Below are 13,879 nucleotides of genomic sequence, written 5' to 3' on the forward strand. Positions count from 1 at the left end.
AAACCACTACTGGTTCAGCCAAACTGGTCCTAACCGGTAGGAAACCACCTCTGACTCAGTGGCTAATTCTATTCCCTCCAACCACATGGAGGCATGAAGAACAAGATCCAAAGTAGGTGCTTTCTGAGTAGTCCCTTACACAAACACATTGCTACTTTGAGGCAATAAGTGTGCTGGTCCCTTATGCCAGGGCTCACCAACCTTTTGGACCTCAGGGACTACTAAATTCATAATTTTAAATTCTGCGGACCACTAATATGATTTTTTAAAAAGATAAATAGCATTTAATGCAATATAAAAAATGCAAATAATTTTTCTGTGGACCGCCAAAATTTTCTCACAGACAACCAGTAACCAGTGGTCCACAGACCACTGGTTGGTGACCACTGCCTTACACAGATTGTGAAACAACAGAACAAAACCCCAAAGATGGCAACTTTAGTTGAGAATGGGAAAGCAGGCATGCAAAAAAAAACCAAGCAAACAAGCAAATAAACAAACAAAAGAAGCTAATATGTAAGGATAACAATCTCCAGGGATAACAATTATTGCAGCCCCACTGGAAATTCTGACCTTTCCTGTAGGACACAAAGCAACAGGTTAATATTTGGAAGTTTCAGTCAGTCAGATGACATGGCAGGCCAACCTATCAAAATAAGAACAGAGAAAGTTATGCTTGGAAAAGAAAATGCATAGTAAGTGTACAGTGACCCACAACATGGGATTTATCAGGGCAACAAACTATCAGTTCATATCAGGTCTTGCTGTATTTCCAAGGAGGATCTCTGGGATAAAACAGAAATATGTATATGTGAACACTAAATATTCTAGGCACTGGAGTAATAACTTTAGTCCATGTTTCGTAATTAAGTATAATTGAAAAATAAGATGCACCGGTCATCTAATGACAGATTTCAAGTTTAGTATTTACATTTAGTAAAGTGAACATAAAAAGATAGTTTGGTGTAATAGTTTAAAGCAGTAGGGTGTTCTGTCCCCCCTTCCTTGCTCGTTAACAGACGACAGGCAGACTTAAAAGGAAAGAACTTTATCAGTCCTCGGCTCTGACTGGCTGTGAGCCCAAAAATAAACATAAATAAAGTCTCTGACAAGATAACAGAATGCAAAACAAAACTCTTACAAAGCAATTCACTTTTCCAAGTGTCTCCTTGAATCAGGGTTACAGAAAGCAAATCACTTCTCCAAGTGTCTCTCACAAACAAACCACGACTGATGATCAATGAACGTTGAACGTTGACTGCTACAACCAGGGCGTGGCACCATCGGTTCTTTTATCACCAGAAGATGCCACTAACGAGACCCAGCTGCATTGTTAATCTTGCATCCCAACTCAACTCACAGCAAACTTCTGCTGAGTCACAACAGTAGGGTATGAATCAGAATTATGAGTTCTAGTCCCAATTTAGCAGAAATTAGCTTAGCTGGCTAACCTTGGGCCAGTCCCTCTCCCTCCCTCCCTCCCTCCCTTCCTCCCTCCCTCCCTCCCTCCCTCCCTCTCTCTCTCTCTCTCTCTCTCTCTCTCTCCCTCCCTCCCTCCCTCCCTCCCTCTCTCTCTCTCTCTCTCTCTCTCTCTCAGTCCTAGGGAGGCAACAATGCCAAGTTGTTCAAAAATCTTGCTCGGAAAATTGCACAGACTGGTCTAGCCACTTGACAGAATCTCTCCTTCTCTCTCTCTCTCTCTCTCCCTCTCTCTCTCTCTCTTCCTCCCTCCTTCCCCCCCTCCTTCCCCCTCCCTTCCCTCCCTCCCTCCCTCCCTCCCTCCCATGTGTACTTAATATACAACCTTTTGAATAGTAAATTTTATTAAATTACACACACATTAGTGTGTAATTTAATAAAAATTGCTATTCAAAAGGTTGTATATTAAGTTTATACATTAAAAAAAGAATTATATCTTATAACATAAAACAGTAGTTGTGTAGGCTTTGGGGTCACCCATAATCTCCACTGCCCTGATGAATTAATCAAGTCCTACTGAAGTCTAAGTGGGAGAAAGGGCAGCAGAACTTAGTACCACAGAATTATACCCATAACCATTAATAAAAATGCAGATACCTCTCTGCATGGCCACCAGATTCAATTATTAAAAATAGATACAATGTTTAAAATAATGGGAGGCTAGAACATTGGAAGGCATGTTACAACTTCGGGTGTGAACTTTATTTCACTTGACTTAGTGGAATTTGTAGAAAACAAGTGATGAGTGACTGTAGCCCAGTACTTTGAGATAATGTTAAAATAGGAATAGTAAAGTATGCTGGTAGATTATGAGATATTTTGAGAATATTTGTATCAGTTTGTCTTCTGATAAGTATTTTTGTATGATCTTGAATATAGCAAATACCATGTATAAATAAATAAATACGTTCTGCTCTTCATGTTAATTGTTTTTTTCATAATGTATTACTGAAAGTTTAAATAAGTCCAAAATAGCTGATAACGTATTATTTAAAATGACTAATTAATGTGCACCAGGTAACATATTTGAAAGTAATATGAATTTCATATTTTATATACTGTTCATTGAGTCCGCTGTCACAATTCTAAAACACAGATTTGTTTCTATATCCATTGGATTCCAGTTACGTTTTGTTTGAAATTTATATAAATATTATTTAAGGAATATAATTATTTAAAAAAATAAAAGGATATATACAGGTATGTAAAACTGGCTTTGTAAACCTGAGAAAATATAAATATAACACATTTTTAAGGGCTGAAGAATTGGATAATATATAGCCTATTGTAAATATAAGGTTGAGTAATAGCATTTCTTTATGTTACAAGTAAATAGTACATAGATTGTAATTCATGGGCTGGCTGTAGTCCAACAGAAAAGTTTTAAAAGTCCTGGAAAAGTGCTGATTTTTAAACAAGGGAAGGAAACATCCTAAAAAGTGTTGTTCATTGTTTTCAACAACACAAGTCGTTTTATGTCTTATAAAACATATATCTGGATGGAATAAATAATCCTGAACAATGAGTTAGTTTAATTCCGTTTTCTTTAAGATCTCATGTTTAAAGTAATCTCAATGTCTGCTAGACATTTGTTTCTTATTAAAAGCTCTGAGACAACACATCGCGGGTTTTTGAAGTTTCTCTGACTTGATACGCAAATCATATTACAAAAGTCTATCTGAACTCTTTTAACCAGAGACACTGCATAAATTAAGAGTCTGAAATGTTGAATTCTGCTTTCAAATGTACATCATGTAATTTGAGTCAAACAATATTATAAAATGCGGTTGTTGCATGTGAGGCAATGCATTGTTCTGTCATTAGGTGTGCTCTTGATAGGGAATCCTTGCCAAACCCAGCTTCTTCGTGAATGTAAATGGCTTGTTTCAGATGTATTGAACTGAATACAGAGCAATCCCATTGCAAAATTTATCTAGAAATAACAAAGAAAAACTAGTGGGATCTGGCAGCGCATTGAAAATATATTTTTTTAATAAATTATTTTTCAAATTGCCACTAAGGAGCTGCACAGACCTGTTGCAACCCGTAATTTCATAGAGGCAGTTACTGCCACAGGATTACATTACATGTTGAAGTACAGCACACATACCCTATCTGTAATGCAAGGATGTGTGAGACTGAGTGATGCATTTCAAAATGATACATTAAATGGCTATAATCATGGAGTAACAAAAATCATTTCATGTCTCTATAAGCAGAGCAATATAAGAATGAATAGCAGATTTTTTTTCAACCTCCTTGTTTAAATGTAGTGCTTTAGTCTAGTTTATTTGAAAAATACCAGTTTCTTTATAGCCTCCCTCCCTGGGCATCTTGGAAGGAATGCGTGGGGAGAAATTGTGGGTTGGATTCACTCCATCTTCCCTATATTGATGCAAAAGAATGTAACTACTGGAGTTACAATATCCTACATGGTTATAAAACCATGCTTTGGTGGGATTTCTGATCATATGGAATAGAGTAAGCAGGAGATGGACAGTGTGTTCCTATATCTCCCCCATCTTTTCTTTCATCTTGCCTGAAAGGAGTGACTATGTCATGGATATTCCAGCAGTGAACCTGCTTCATAGGTGACATTCCATAAATTGAACATACCATTGCAGGAGTAATGCTTCCATGATGGTACAGATAAAAGAGCAATGTGCTTTTATTTTTACATTCACATTCAGATCTACAGCTCAAATGAATGTATTCCAGAATAACAACTTATAAATCTTTAAGTCAAATCAAATTAATAAATAGCAAACATTCTGGCTTGGCTGTCATATATAAGCAGTAAGATTACAAATTATAATTATGAATATGTCAAAATGGGTGTCTACAAATACTACTAATAATAATAACCCAAAGTCTCTGGAGCACAACTTGAATACCATCATCATTGATAACATCACCATCAGTCAATTGCAAAAGGCAGCTTTACCCAGAACAGCTTATGTACTTTAAAGTCCATCAAACAACTACATCTCTTTATCCCAGGTCCTGGGAAGGACTTGATAGGTGGATAAAAATGCCAAATCCAGTCTAAACATCAGGCTGACTGTGTGATGAAACATAATAGTAATAATGGAGGCATTCATATTTGTGATCATTATGATGAATCCCCCACACTTGACCATTTACTTAACTACCAATTACTATGTGGACACTTCCACACCCCCTCCCTTTCCACCTCCGGAGGAGGGCCTTCTCTGTGGCTGCTCCGGCCCTTTGGAACGAGCTCCCCATGGAGATTCGGACCCTCGCCACCCTTCAGGCCTTCCGGACAGCCGTTAAGACCTGGCTGTCCCAGCAAGCCTGGGGCTGAGTTCCCCCCCTACTCGACTTTGCTGTGTTTTTTAAATCGTTTGTATCATTGTCCTGTTTTTGTCTTACTTTTCTGTATTTGTTCCCCTTCCCTTGGCTTTTGTTCAGCTGCTCTGAGTCCCTTCGGGGAATAGGGCGGCTGACAAATCGAATAAACCCAAACCCAAACCTTTCAGTCCCTTACAAAAACTGGAACTTGATTTACAGTCAACTTTCACTGACTGCAGCGGGGTTGGCTTCAAAACACAGAGATATCTCTGCTGATGAGCAGGAGAGTGCAAAAGCTGCAGCTCAATCAGGCTCAACTTTCCTTTCTTGGAATAAGGAGAAGAAAACCTTACCTCCACTAAACCCCAAAGGTTACAAAGCAAATTGCTCTGCCTCTCTACCTCCCTGACTTTCAATGCATGTATTTATGTAAGTCTGGTGGTGTATTTATTTAATTAATTAATTCAGTGTTGAGGCCGCCTGGCTCTGGGTGACTTGCAAATAAAAGAAAGAAGATATATCAAACAGAACGCAACTGACAGGAAGACCAATTATGTAACCCAAATAAACCAAAACCCAAAGGGACTTGGTCACCATGCTATTCCAAGGCCTGGGAGAGCAGCCAAGTTTTTAACAGTTTACAGAAGGCCCATAAGGTGGGAGCAGCAGGGCTCTCTTGGGGGGATGCCATTCCAGAGGGCATGAGCTACTATTGAGAAAGTACTTTCCTGGGTTCCACATTGTTTAATTGACAGGACCCAGAGCTTTTCCCCTTCTACTTGACCTCACTGGGTGAGCAGAAATATACAGAGACAGATGGCCCTTCAGGCAGCCAAGCCCTTTGCCATAAAGGCCTTTATAGATGGTAACCAGCACCTTGAATTGCACCTTAAAAGCCAGCTGGTTTCTAGTGTAGCTTGTGAAGCAGTGAGGACATGTGCGCATACCAGAGCAAGTCAACAAATGCCTCCTGGTTGTCTAAGTAAAGGGTTCCACCACAAATGCGTGAACGACAAAAGCGCGGCTGACTAAACCGCGGTGACAAAACCGCGCCGACAAAACCGCGCCGATGAATGAGCGCTGAAGCGCGCCGACAACAGCGCACTGACAGAAGCGCACTGTAACCCTAACCCTAAACCAAACCCTAAACCTAACTCTAAACCTAACCCTAAACCTAACCCTAACCCTAACCCTAACCCTAAACCTAAACCTAAACCTAAACCTAAACCTAAACCTTACCTTAACTTAAATCGCGCTTCTGTCGGCGCGCTTTTGTCGGCGCGCTGTTGTCGGCGCGCTTTTGACGTTCATGCATTTGTCGGGTTACGAAGTAAAGCACCTAACAGTTGTTAGACTGCCCCCCCCAAAAAAAACCTATAAAAAAGTAAGCAAAAGCAGTGAAATCTCCCAAAGGATTTCTTGCTTCCATGTTGCACTTTCTACAGGGAATTAAAGAGCCACTTTCACTTATGAAGAGGAAATGATAAAATGTCAGCCTCAGTGAAACTGAGCCTTGTCAACCAGTTGCTGTGATCCCTGTTAAACGTTGCCACGATGCTACATGGGGAAGATGGAGGGATTAAGTTCTAGGCAAAGCAGGGAAAGGACCCAGAAATTCAGGCTGGCTTGAGCCCAGGAGCAGAGAGGTGAAGGGGAGATAATTCCCTCTGATTGAAAGGTAGATCATCCCAAGGGCTGCAGGTATGCAATAATTCCAAAGGGAGAAAAGAAAAATTCAACTCAGTTCTTAAAACAGATAATGCTACAAGATCAGCCAAGGGTAGAACTAAATCCCCTGTTAAGCAAAATAGGAAGATGGCAATACACAAACGACTCCAAAGCATCATGAGAGCGGAGGCATTGCCATGCCAAATATTAACTTTATGAACCAGAACTAAGTTAGGTGTGGTGGTGGGGAGAATAGGCAATGCTTGCCAAATGTTTCTTTCTACTCCTGTTGGTGACTTTATATAATCCTTTCTCACCCACCCAAAGATTTAAGGAGATTATTAATATCTTAATTGCAGTGAGGCGAATGTTATGATTGTTTCCTGAATCACAAACAAGATCAACAAGTTCTGCCTGCTTTTGCTGTTGAGCACTGGATTCCCCATGGGCAGACCTGACCCCCTGTGGAGCAGCAAGAAGATTACATGGGCCTGCATGGGCAACTTTCCCTATCCTGACACCCTCAAGATGTCCTGGGTTATCATCCCCAGGATCGTCTCTTCTTTATCATCTAGTAATAGTTGCATGCCAGGCAAAACTTCCACAAGTGTTGAATTCTCATTATTATAACTGCTGCTTGGGAAGAGTAGATTTCTGCTTATAAAGAGTTAATACACTAAATTCTTTTAAGGACATCACGAAATGCCTAGCATGCTACCAGACTCAGGAGATGATAGTCTTTGAGGGGGGGGGACACAGCAGCATATATTCAAATTCCACCAGAAAGCTGCTACTCTTTTATGAGAGAGAGGGGGGATGGAGGGAGGGAGAGATAGAGAGTGGGCTGATAGGCACTTTTTAACAGAATGGTCCAGAGATCCATGATGGAAAAAAGATCCATTCGTGGGTGAGATTCTACTGGTTTGGACCAGTTGGAGCAAACTGGTAGCTCCAATATCAGCTGGAAGCGAACCAGTTCACTCCAACAATGAAGTGGGCCCACCCTCCCCGGTGCTTAACTCATCATATCTTCTCAGCTGAGTCAGGCAGAGTGGATTGCACTAATGCGGAAGATACTTTTTATCAAAACTCTGCACGCAAAGCTTGCAATCACCAAACCAGTTGTTAAATCGGTAGGATCCCACCACTGCCTTCACATCTGGAGAAAGTTACCAAGCTCCTCCAGGGACTTGAAGAAGTGGTAGAGGAGCACACCCTTCCAGAGCTGAAGCAGATGAATGGAACAACTTGGCTGGAGTGGCAGGAAAAGATGCTATTTGCTGAACTGTCACTTCAGCTATGGAAGAAGAAGAAAAACCCACACAAAGTGAGATGCAGGAGAGCCTCGTGCAGCCATTCTGACCCTCTTTTTATTTTTTATTTATTGCATTTATTTATTCAACCATCTTCCCAAAATGAAGGTTACTAACACAGAAACTAACCAACTCATCACATCATGCAACTGCATACTATTTTGGGGGTTAGCTCCTCTATCATCAGAAAAAAATACTGTTAGTAAACAGGGGTTAGGAATTGTCCTCCTAACACTGATCTGCTGTTATTTCTGAATTTTTGGATTCAGGAGACGTGGACGAGTCTGTACTATCTCATTTTAGGAACTTAGGCCAGGCATAATAAATGTAGAGTTGGAGTGCAATGAAGGCCTCCACAAATGAACAGGAGGGAAAAAAAGAGGGCCAGGAAATATAATATAATTTTATATTATAATTTTCTTTATACTTCTGTAAGATGCAGGACTAACAGACCTGCAATGTAAACAGCCAAGTGAGCCAGAATTCTTTGTATACCTATGCTTTAGTCTAATGATGCTCTAGATTCTCGCAGACTCGATCTACTCTACCAGGTTTTATTGATGACAAGTATATTCTTCTAAGTAGATAGGCATATGACCATGAAGTAATAATCCAATATTTTAAATAACCTAATCCTAGGGGTAAGCATACCAGTGGGGGGTTCCAGATGCCGTTGCAACCGGTATGGTGCAATGGGGCCCAGTGTCCCACACATGCACAGCGAGCCTGTGCCCTTAACTCCGTGACGCCTCTGCAACACTCCAGCTGCTCGGCGGAGCGTTGTGCAGGCGCCGTACACTCCGTGCGCGGAAGCGCTGAAGAGCTCAAATACAGGTAAGGAGCTTGGGCAGGCGGGCGGGCCCTCCAGAGCACTGTACTGGAACGGTACCCAGTGCTCCCAGCAGGCACTGGTACGCCCGCACCGTGGCATATTGCCTGCAACCCACCACTGAAGCATACCCAAAATGAAATTCCATTTAAATTCCAAATAGACATTTATATAATTGCTTTCTCTTTTCTTCTAAAGATGAAGGCATATGGGTAGAAATGTGAGTCTTTCTTCCACCCAGAAGGTTCAATTTTTTAGTACAAAATATAGGTCTTGATGTTGATTTCTAAGGATATGATTTCCCTCCACAGACTCTGTGAGAGAAACATCCAGAAAGAGTTTGGGATGCATCTTGTTACTATTGAACAAGTTATGTTTTACTTACATTTGTTATAATAGACATAATGGCTGGGTCCATGCATTACATTACATTACACTGAAGTCTGAACCATGATTAACAAACTATGTGGCTTGAGTCATAAAACCCATAAAGCCAAATAAGACCCATTTTTGTTTTTGCGTGAATTCGCCTGTATTATGCAGTGCATAACTGGCCATTTTGAAGTGGCAGGATGCTTGCTCCAAAAGGTTAATAATATAACAAAGGAGATTTAGCTCTTTGCCCCCAATGTATGCCATTCAGGCTTTATTTTGCCTTCAAGAGATAAAATGCTCCTTATTTTCATTTTCACAACTTGGTTAAATACATCTGGCTGATGACGCAATGACTGTTCGCCTAGTAAAGAATGGGAAATAGCAAACATTTATTGTCCCAGCACAGATAAAACACCTCCCTGTAGGTGGAATTTTCTTAAATTAAGGTGGCAACTGAACTAATATGCACTTTGGATGTCTTTCAATAGTTTGTGCATGCACAAATGCAAATATGTATATTAGAAATGTTCTATACACTTATGCTTCCTCTGCCAGTATGTTATATATTACAAAGGATGACTTTATAATAGAGATGTTGGGCTTGTAGTTTAGTTTTCTACTATGGGCAAAGGCTTTTGCTTCTGGGAAATCATGGAAGGTAAGTTTCCAGCAATACATAGAAAACAAAATATTCTACGCTTTTGTTGAAACAACCAATGCTTTAATCTTTCCCAGCCAATGCCATTGCAAATTGTAGACTTTGTGTTTATCCATAGAAAGTTCAGCATGAGGGGAAAAAAGATACACACTAAGGAAACAAGCAAAATGTTACAAAGTTGTGATATTTATATAGTTACTTACCAAGCACATCTAAATTATATTAAAGTAACCAAACTATCTTTACAATCCCCAAGGCATGTCACAACTTTTGAGCACCCACTAATGTTTGGAAATTGAAAGTTGAAAAATTTAACAAGTCCTAACTGCACATAACACAGTCATATAAACTTTTTAGCACTTTTTCTCTGAAATCTCAAAATTATAGATATTATAGTGTTAATTTTGACTGGGCATGCTCAGTTTCTACTTCCTGCATGGCCTGGAAGCTATTGAGTCCATCACTATGTCTCAGGCTAAACTACCTCACAGGATTGTTGTAAAGAAAGAAGTGAGAAAACGATGTTTAATGCCTTACAGAAAAGGTAGGATATATATCTTTCTCACTTTCCCCTCATTCAGCAATTAGAGTGTGAGGGTGATTGCCAGTCGCTTGATTTCTGTCTATCTTCCAGTTGAAAGTATTAAGCACTAAGTTGTGGAATCAAAGAAACAGGTCTACTATTCATAAATATCACCATGGATTTTTCTTTCTTTCAGCCTATAATCATATATAGATCAGTGTTTCTCAACCTTGCTGGCTGGGGAATTTTGGGAGTTGAAGTCCAGACATCTTCAAGTTGCCAAGGTTGAGAAACACTGATCTATAGTATAAGAGATTCTCAGATGGAAAGCAAAGAAAAGGCAGGAATTGCAAAACTTATTTGTAATAAAACCCACTGAGTTCAACAATACTGATGGATTTGTAATGTGTTTAAATCTGCATATGTCCTATCTAAGGATTAGCAATCAAACCTGTCTGGGTTCTCATCAAATACAGGCTAGTCATTCAGATTAATGTAGGAATGCAGAGGGTCCTCAATTTACAACAGTTCATTTAGTGACCATTCAAAGTTATAGCGGCACTAAAAAAAGTGACTTATGACCATTTTTCACAGTTACAACCTTTGCAGCATCCCAATAATCATGTGATCACAATTCGGATGCTTAGCAACTGGTTCATATTTATGACGGTCACAGTATCCCGGGATCATGTGATCCCCTTTTGCAACCTTCTGATAAGCAAAGTCAATGGGGAAGCCGGATTCACTTAACAACCAGGTGACCAACTAATCAACTGCACTGCTTCACTAACACCTGTGGCAGGAAAGGTCATAAAATGGGGTAAAATTCACTTAACAAATGTCTCATTTAACAACAGAAATGTTGGGCTCAATTGTGGTCGTAAGTCGAGGACTACCTGCATCTACATATCTGGCTAAGATGCTCCTCGGCTACATGTCAATTCAGATAACATATAGATGAACAGATTGCTATATAGTCAGGCTACCACATTTGAGCTGTCAAAATCTGGACAATCATCAGATGGCCACAAATAATTTTTTGGCCAAATCTGGTAGCTGTGCTACACAGAGAACTAGTATGCAATTCATAGTGTTGGATTTTAACTATGTTAAAGTAGTAGTTTAATTACTTTAAAGTAGTGGTAGTTTAACTACTTTAACTACTGTTCTTCAAATGTTATTTACTGTGTTAACTATGCTGTCAACTAGAGATTGTCATAATTTGCCAAAAACCCAGTAAAGCTTTTGGTAAAATTCGTTTAATAAATTCTATAGCTAGAGGTGCAATGCTTTGGGGGAATTGGGTCAATCCTCTCCATTGGCTCTCACCCTAACTTACACCAGGGTAACAGTCAACTTTAGCACATACCATATGGGTTACTTTTGCTTTTAAGAGTAGCGATATTAGTCCAGTTACAACAAGCAGCAGGATCAATCTTGTGACACCTTGACACAAGCAAAGGATGTTATTATCAGCTTTGCTTCCTTACTATTCCAGCAAGTTTATTGGGAACTTTAATCCAGAACTGACACTAACCCAACGGACAGATGTTTTAGAGTTGTTTGCCACAGCCACAGGCTCTTTGCACAACTTTTCACTTAATTTACCAGTTGAGCAACTTTATTGAGGAATTTTGCGGAGGGGTGGGGGAATGAGAGAGAGCGCGGGAGAGAATGTATATGTGTGTTAGAGAGAGATAGAATGAGTATGAGAGAGAGAAAGAGAGAGAAAGAATAAGGCTGCCCCCACAACCTCACAGCCCTTCGCGTGGCAGCGGGGTTGTTAGCGGATGAGAAGAAAGATCGATGTTCAAATAACTGGGTGGCTCCGTTTGCTAAAGTCAATATGCAATTATGCAAAAGGCTTTGGTAATGCGGTGACCGCACAGATCACGGTACCCGCCTCTGAGAGCGGACCTGCGCCTCCGCTTTGCTTCAGGGCCCCATCTCGGCGCGCTTGATCGCGGCCATTTGTTGGCTCCAACGAGCCTTCTGCTGAAGGCTGCGCTCTCCATCTCCCTCTGCCTTTGAAGATCGTGAGCTCTTTCACACCCAGACACTTGGCCCTTCTCTTCTTCCTCCTTCCAGTCGTCCCCCCTCCCTCCGCTTCCCAGACTCTGCTTTCCGGACGGGGACTTCTCCTTCTTTTCTTTTTTTCTTTTTTTAGTCTCACTTCGATTCTAGCTCGTCCGACGGCACTGGCTTTTCGCACCCCTCCGCCTCGCGGCTGCTGAAACCGGTGCCTTCATTCTGAATATCTGGATCTGGGACACATTGAAATGTTATCTAGATCTGTGTGTAACCAAAACCCAGCTGGGGAAATGGGGGGGGGGTCTGTGTGTGTGTGTGTGCGTGTGTGTGCGTGTGTGTACCGTGCTGGTACCTGCACGACAAAATCCTGCGCGCCCTCACATTTTTTCACACGCCTCTAATCCCATTAGCACACCTGAAATAATAGCCTCGGTGGGTGACAAACACCGCCTCCTTTTCTTCCTTTTGCCGCTTAGTGGAATAAAAGTGAGGATTTCTCAAAGCGGCTGCCTGGGTGTTTTGTTTTTCCTTACATAGGAAAAGGAATTCAGACCCAGGATCAAAGGTTGGGGTACTCACCACATTTTCTTGAAAGTTAGTCCTACTGAACTCACTGCAGCGTCCACCCAGGGTGTCCTCTATTGATATGCAATGAAGAGGAGGAGGAGGGAAGGCGATTGGGAATCTCACCCCCACCCCTGGTTCTCCTCTCCCAATTTAGCAGAAAGCCAGCATCGCTTTCCTATGCTTGTTTATTCCAAGTTAACTCCCGCTGTGTTCCAGTAGGGTTTACTCCTGGGAAAATGATGCATAGGGTTGCTTCCTGCATCTTTCTTCCCATTAGTGAAATATTACTTGGAAACAGAGACACTGCCTTGGAATTTACCTCCCAGGCTGCATATTTGAGACGAACCACCTTCTATTTGAGCTGGCTGATTTTATCTGAAAGATATTTCCTGGTGCAGAAGGCCCACTGACTTCAGTGAGACTGGCTGAATTGGCCTTAATTAATATACTGCCCGAGGTGATCCCATCATACTTATCTCTAATAATGGCTTGATCTGCAAACCAGTTAAGGGACTGTTCTCCTAAACATTAATTTAGGAATAAACCTGTCAAAGTTCACTGAGCAGCTCTGTAATCGCCAGGACCCTGCATTATTTGGGCTTTGTTAGACAAGACTGCAACTAAAGCTTTGCAAATGTTTTGGGTTTTTTTAAATCACGTTTTAAAATAACATTGTGCCTTGTTGGCTTCTTCTTCTTTATCTCCAAAAGAGTTTATCTCATATCCATCAACTCCCAAGCCCCATTTGATGTGCAAGGACCTGGCTTTTAAGTGGCTCTGCTTATTTGGGGCAACAAACAATCAAACTTTGTTGCAGTTAAGAAATCGTTTTAAGGGCTCTCTAAATATATAATCTGAAGGTTTAGAAAATAATTTCCACCAGTTTAAATGAAATGGATTTATGAGAATGCCTGCTTATTATGATGCCCCCAAACATCTTGGGGCCTTTTCCCTGAGTGAGTTTTATGGAAAGTTGTGGTTTGAGCTTTTGAAAATCAGGAGTTCTCTGTCTACACACATCTCCTTCCTACAATATTCTTCTACCTCTTTTTACTTTGCTAAATCAGTAACAATTGAAGAAACTTTTCTACCTCTGAGGAAGCAAAGAGACAAACAACGGG

At 40.8% G+C, this 13,879-nt stretch overlaps 1 long non-coding RNA gene across 2 annotated transcripts in view; it reads right to left on the bottom strand.

The window, feature by feature from the left end:
* LOC106538290 (uncharacterized) overlaps positions 1–13,001 on the bottom strand; it is a 32,380-nt gene extending 19,379 nt beyond the window's left edge. For both annotated transcript variants that reach the window (XR_015696610.1, XR_015696609.1), the window contains exon 1: positions 12,771–13,001. This is a non-coding gene — a long non-coding RNA (uncharacterized LOC106538290). The remainder of the gene's footprint in view (positions 1–12,770) is intronic.
* Between the last annotated feature and the right edge of the window lie 878 nt (positions 13,002–13,879).

Source organism: Thamnophis sirtalis, unplaced genomic scaffold (assembly GCF_051295495.1).
Source record: "Thamnophis sirtalis isolate CommonGarterSnake01/CBP01778 unplaced genomic scaffold, rThaSir2_p1.2 scaffold_5, whole genome shotgun sequence".
Taxonomy (NCBI): Eukaryota; Metazoa; Chordata; class Lepidosauria; order Squamata; family Natricidae; genus Thamnophis; species Thamnophis sirtalis.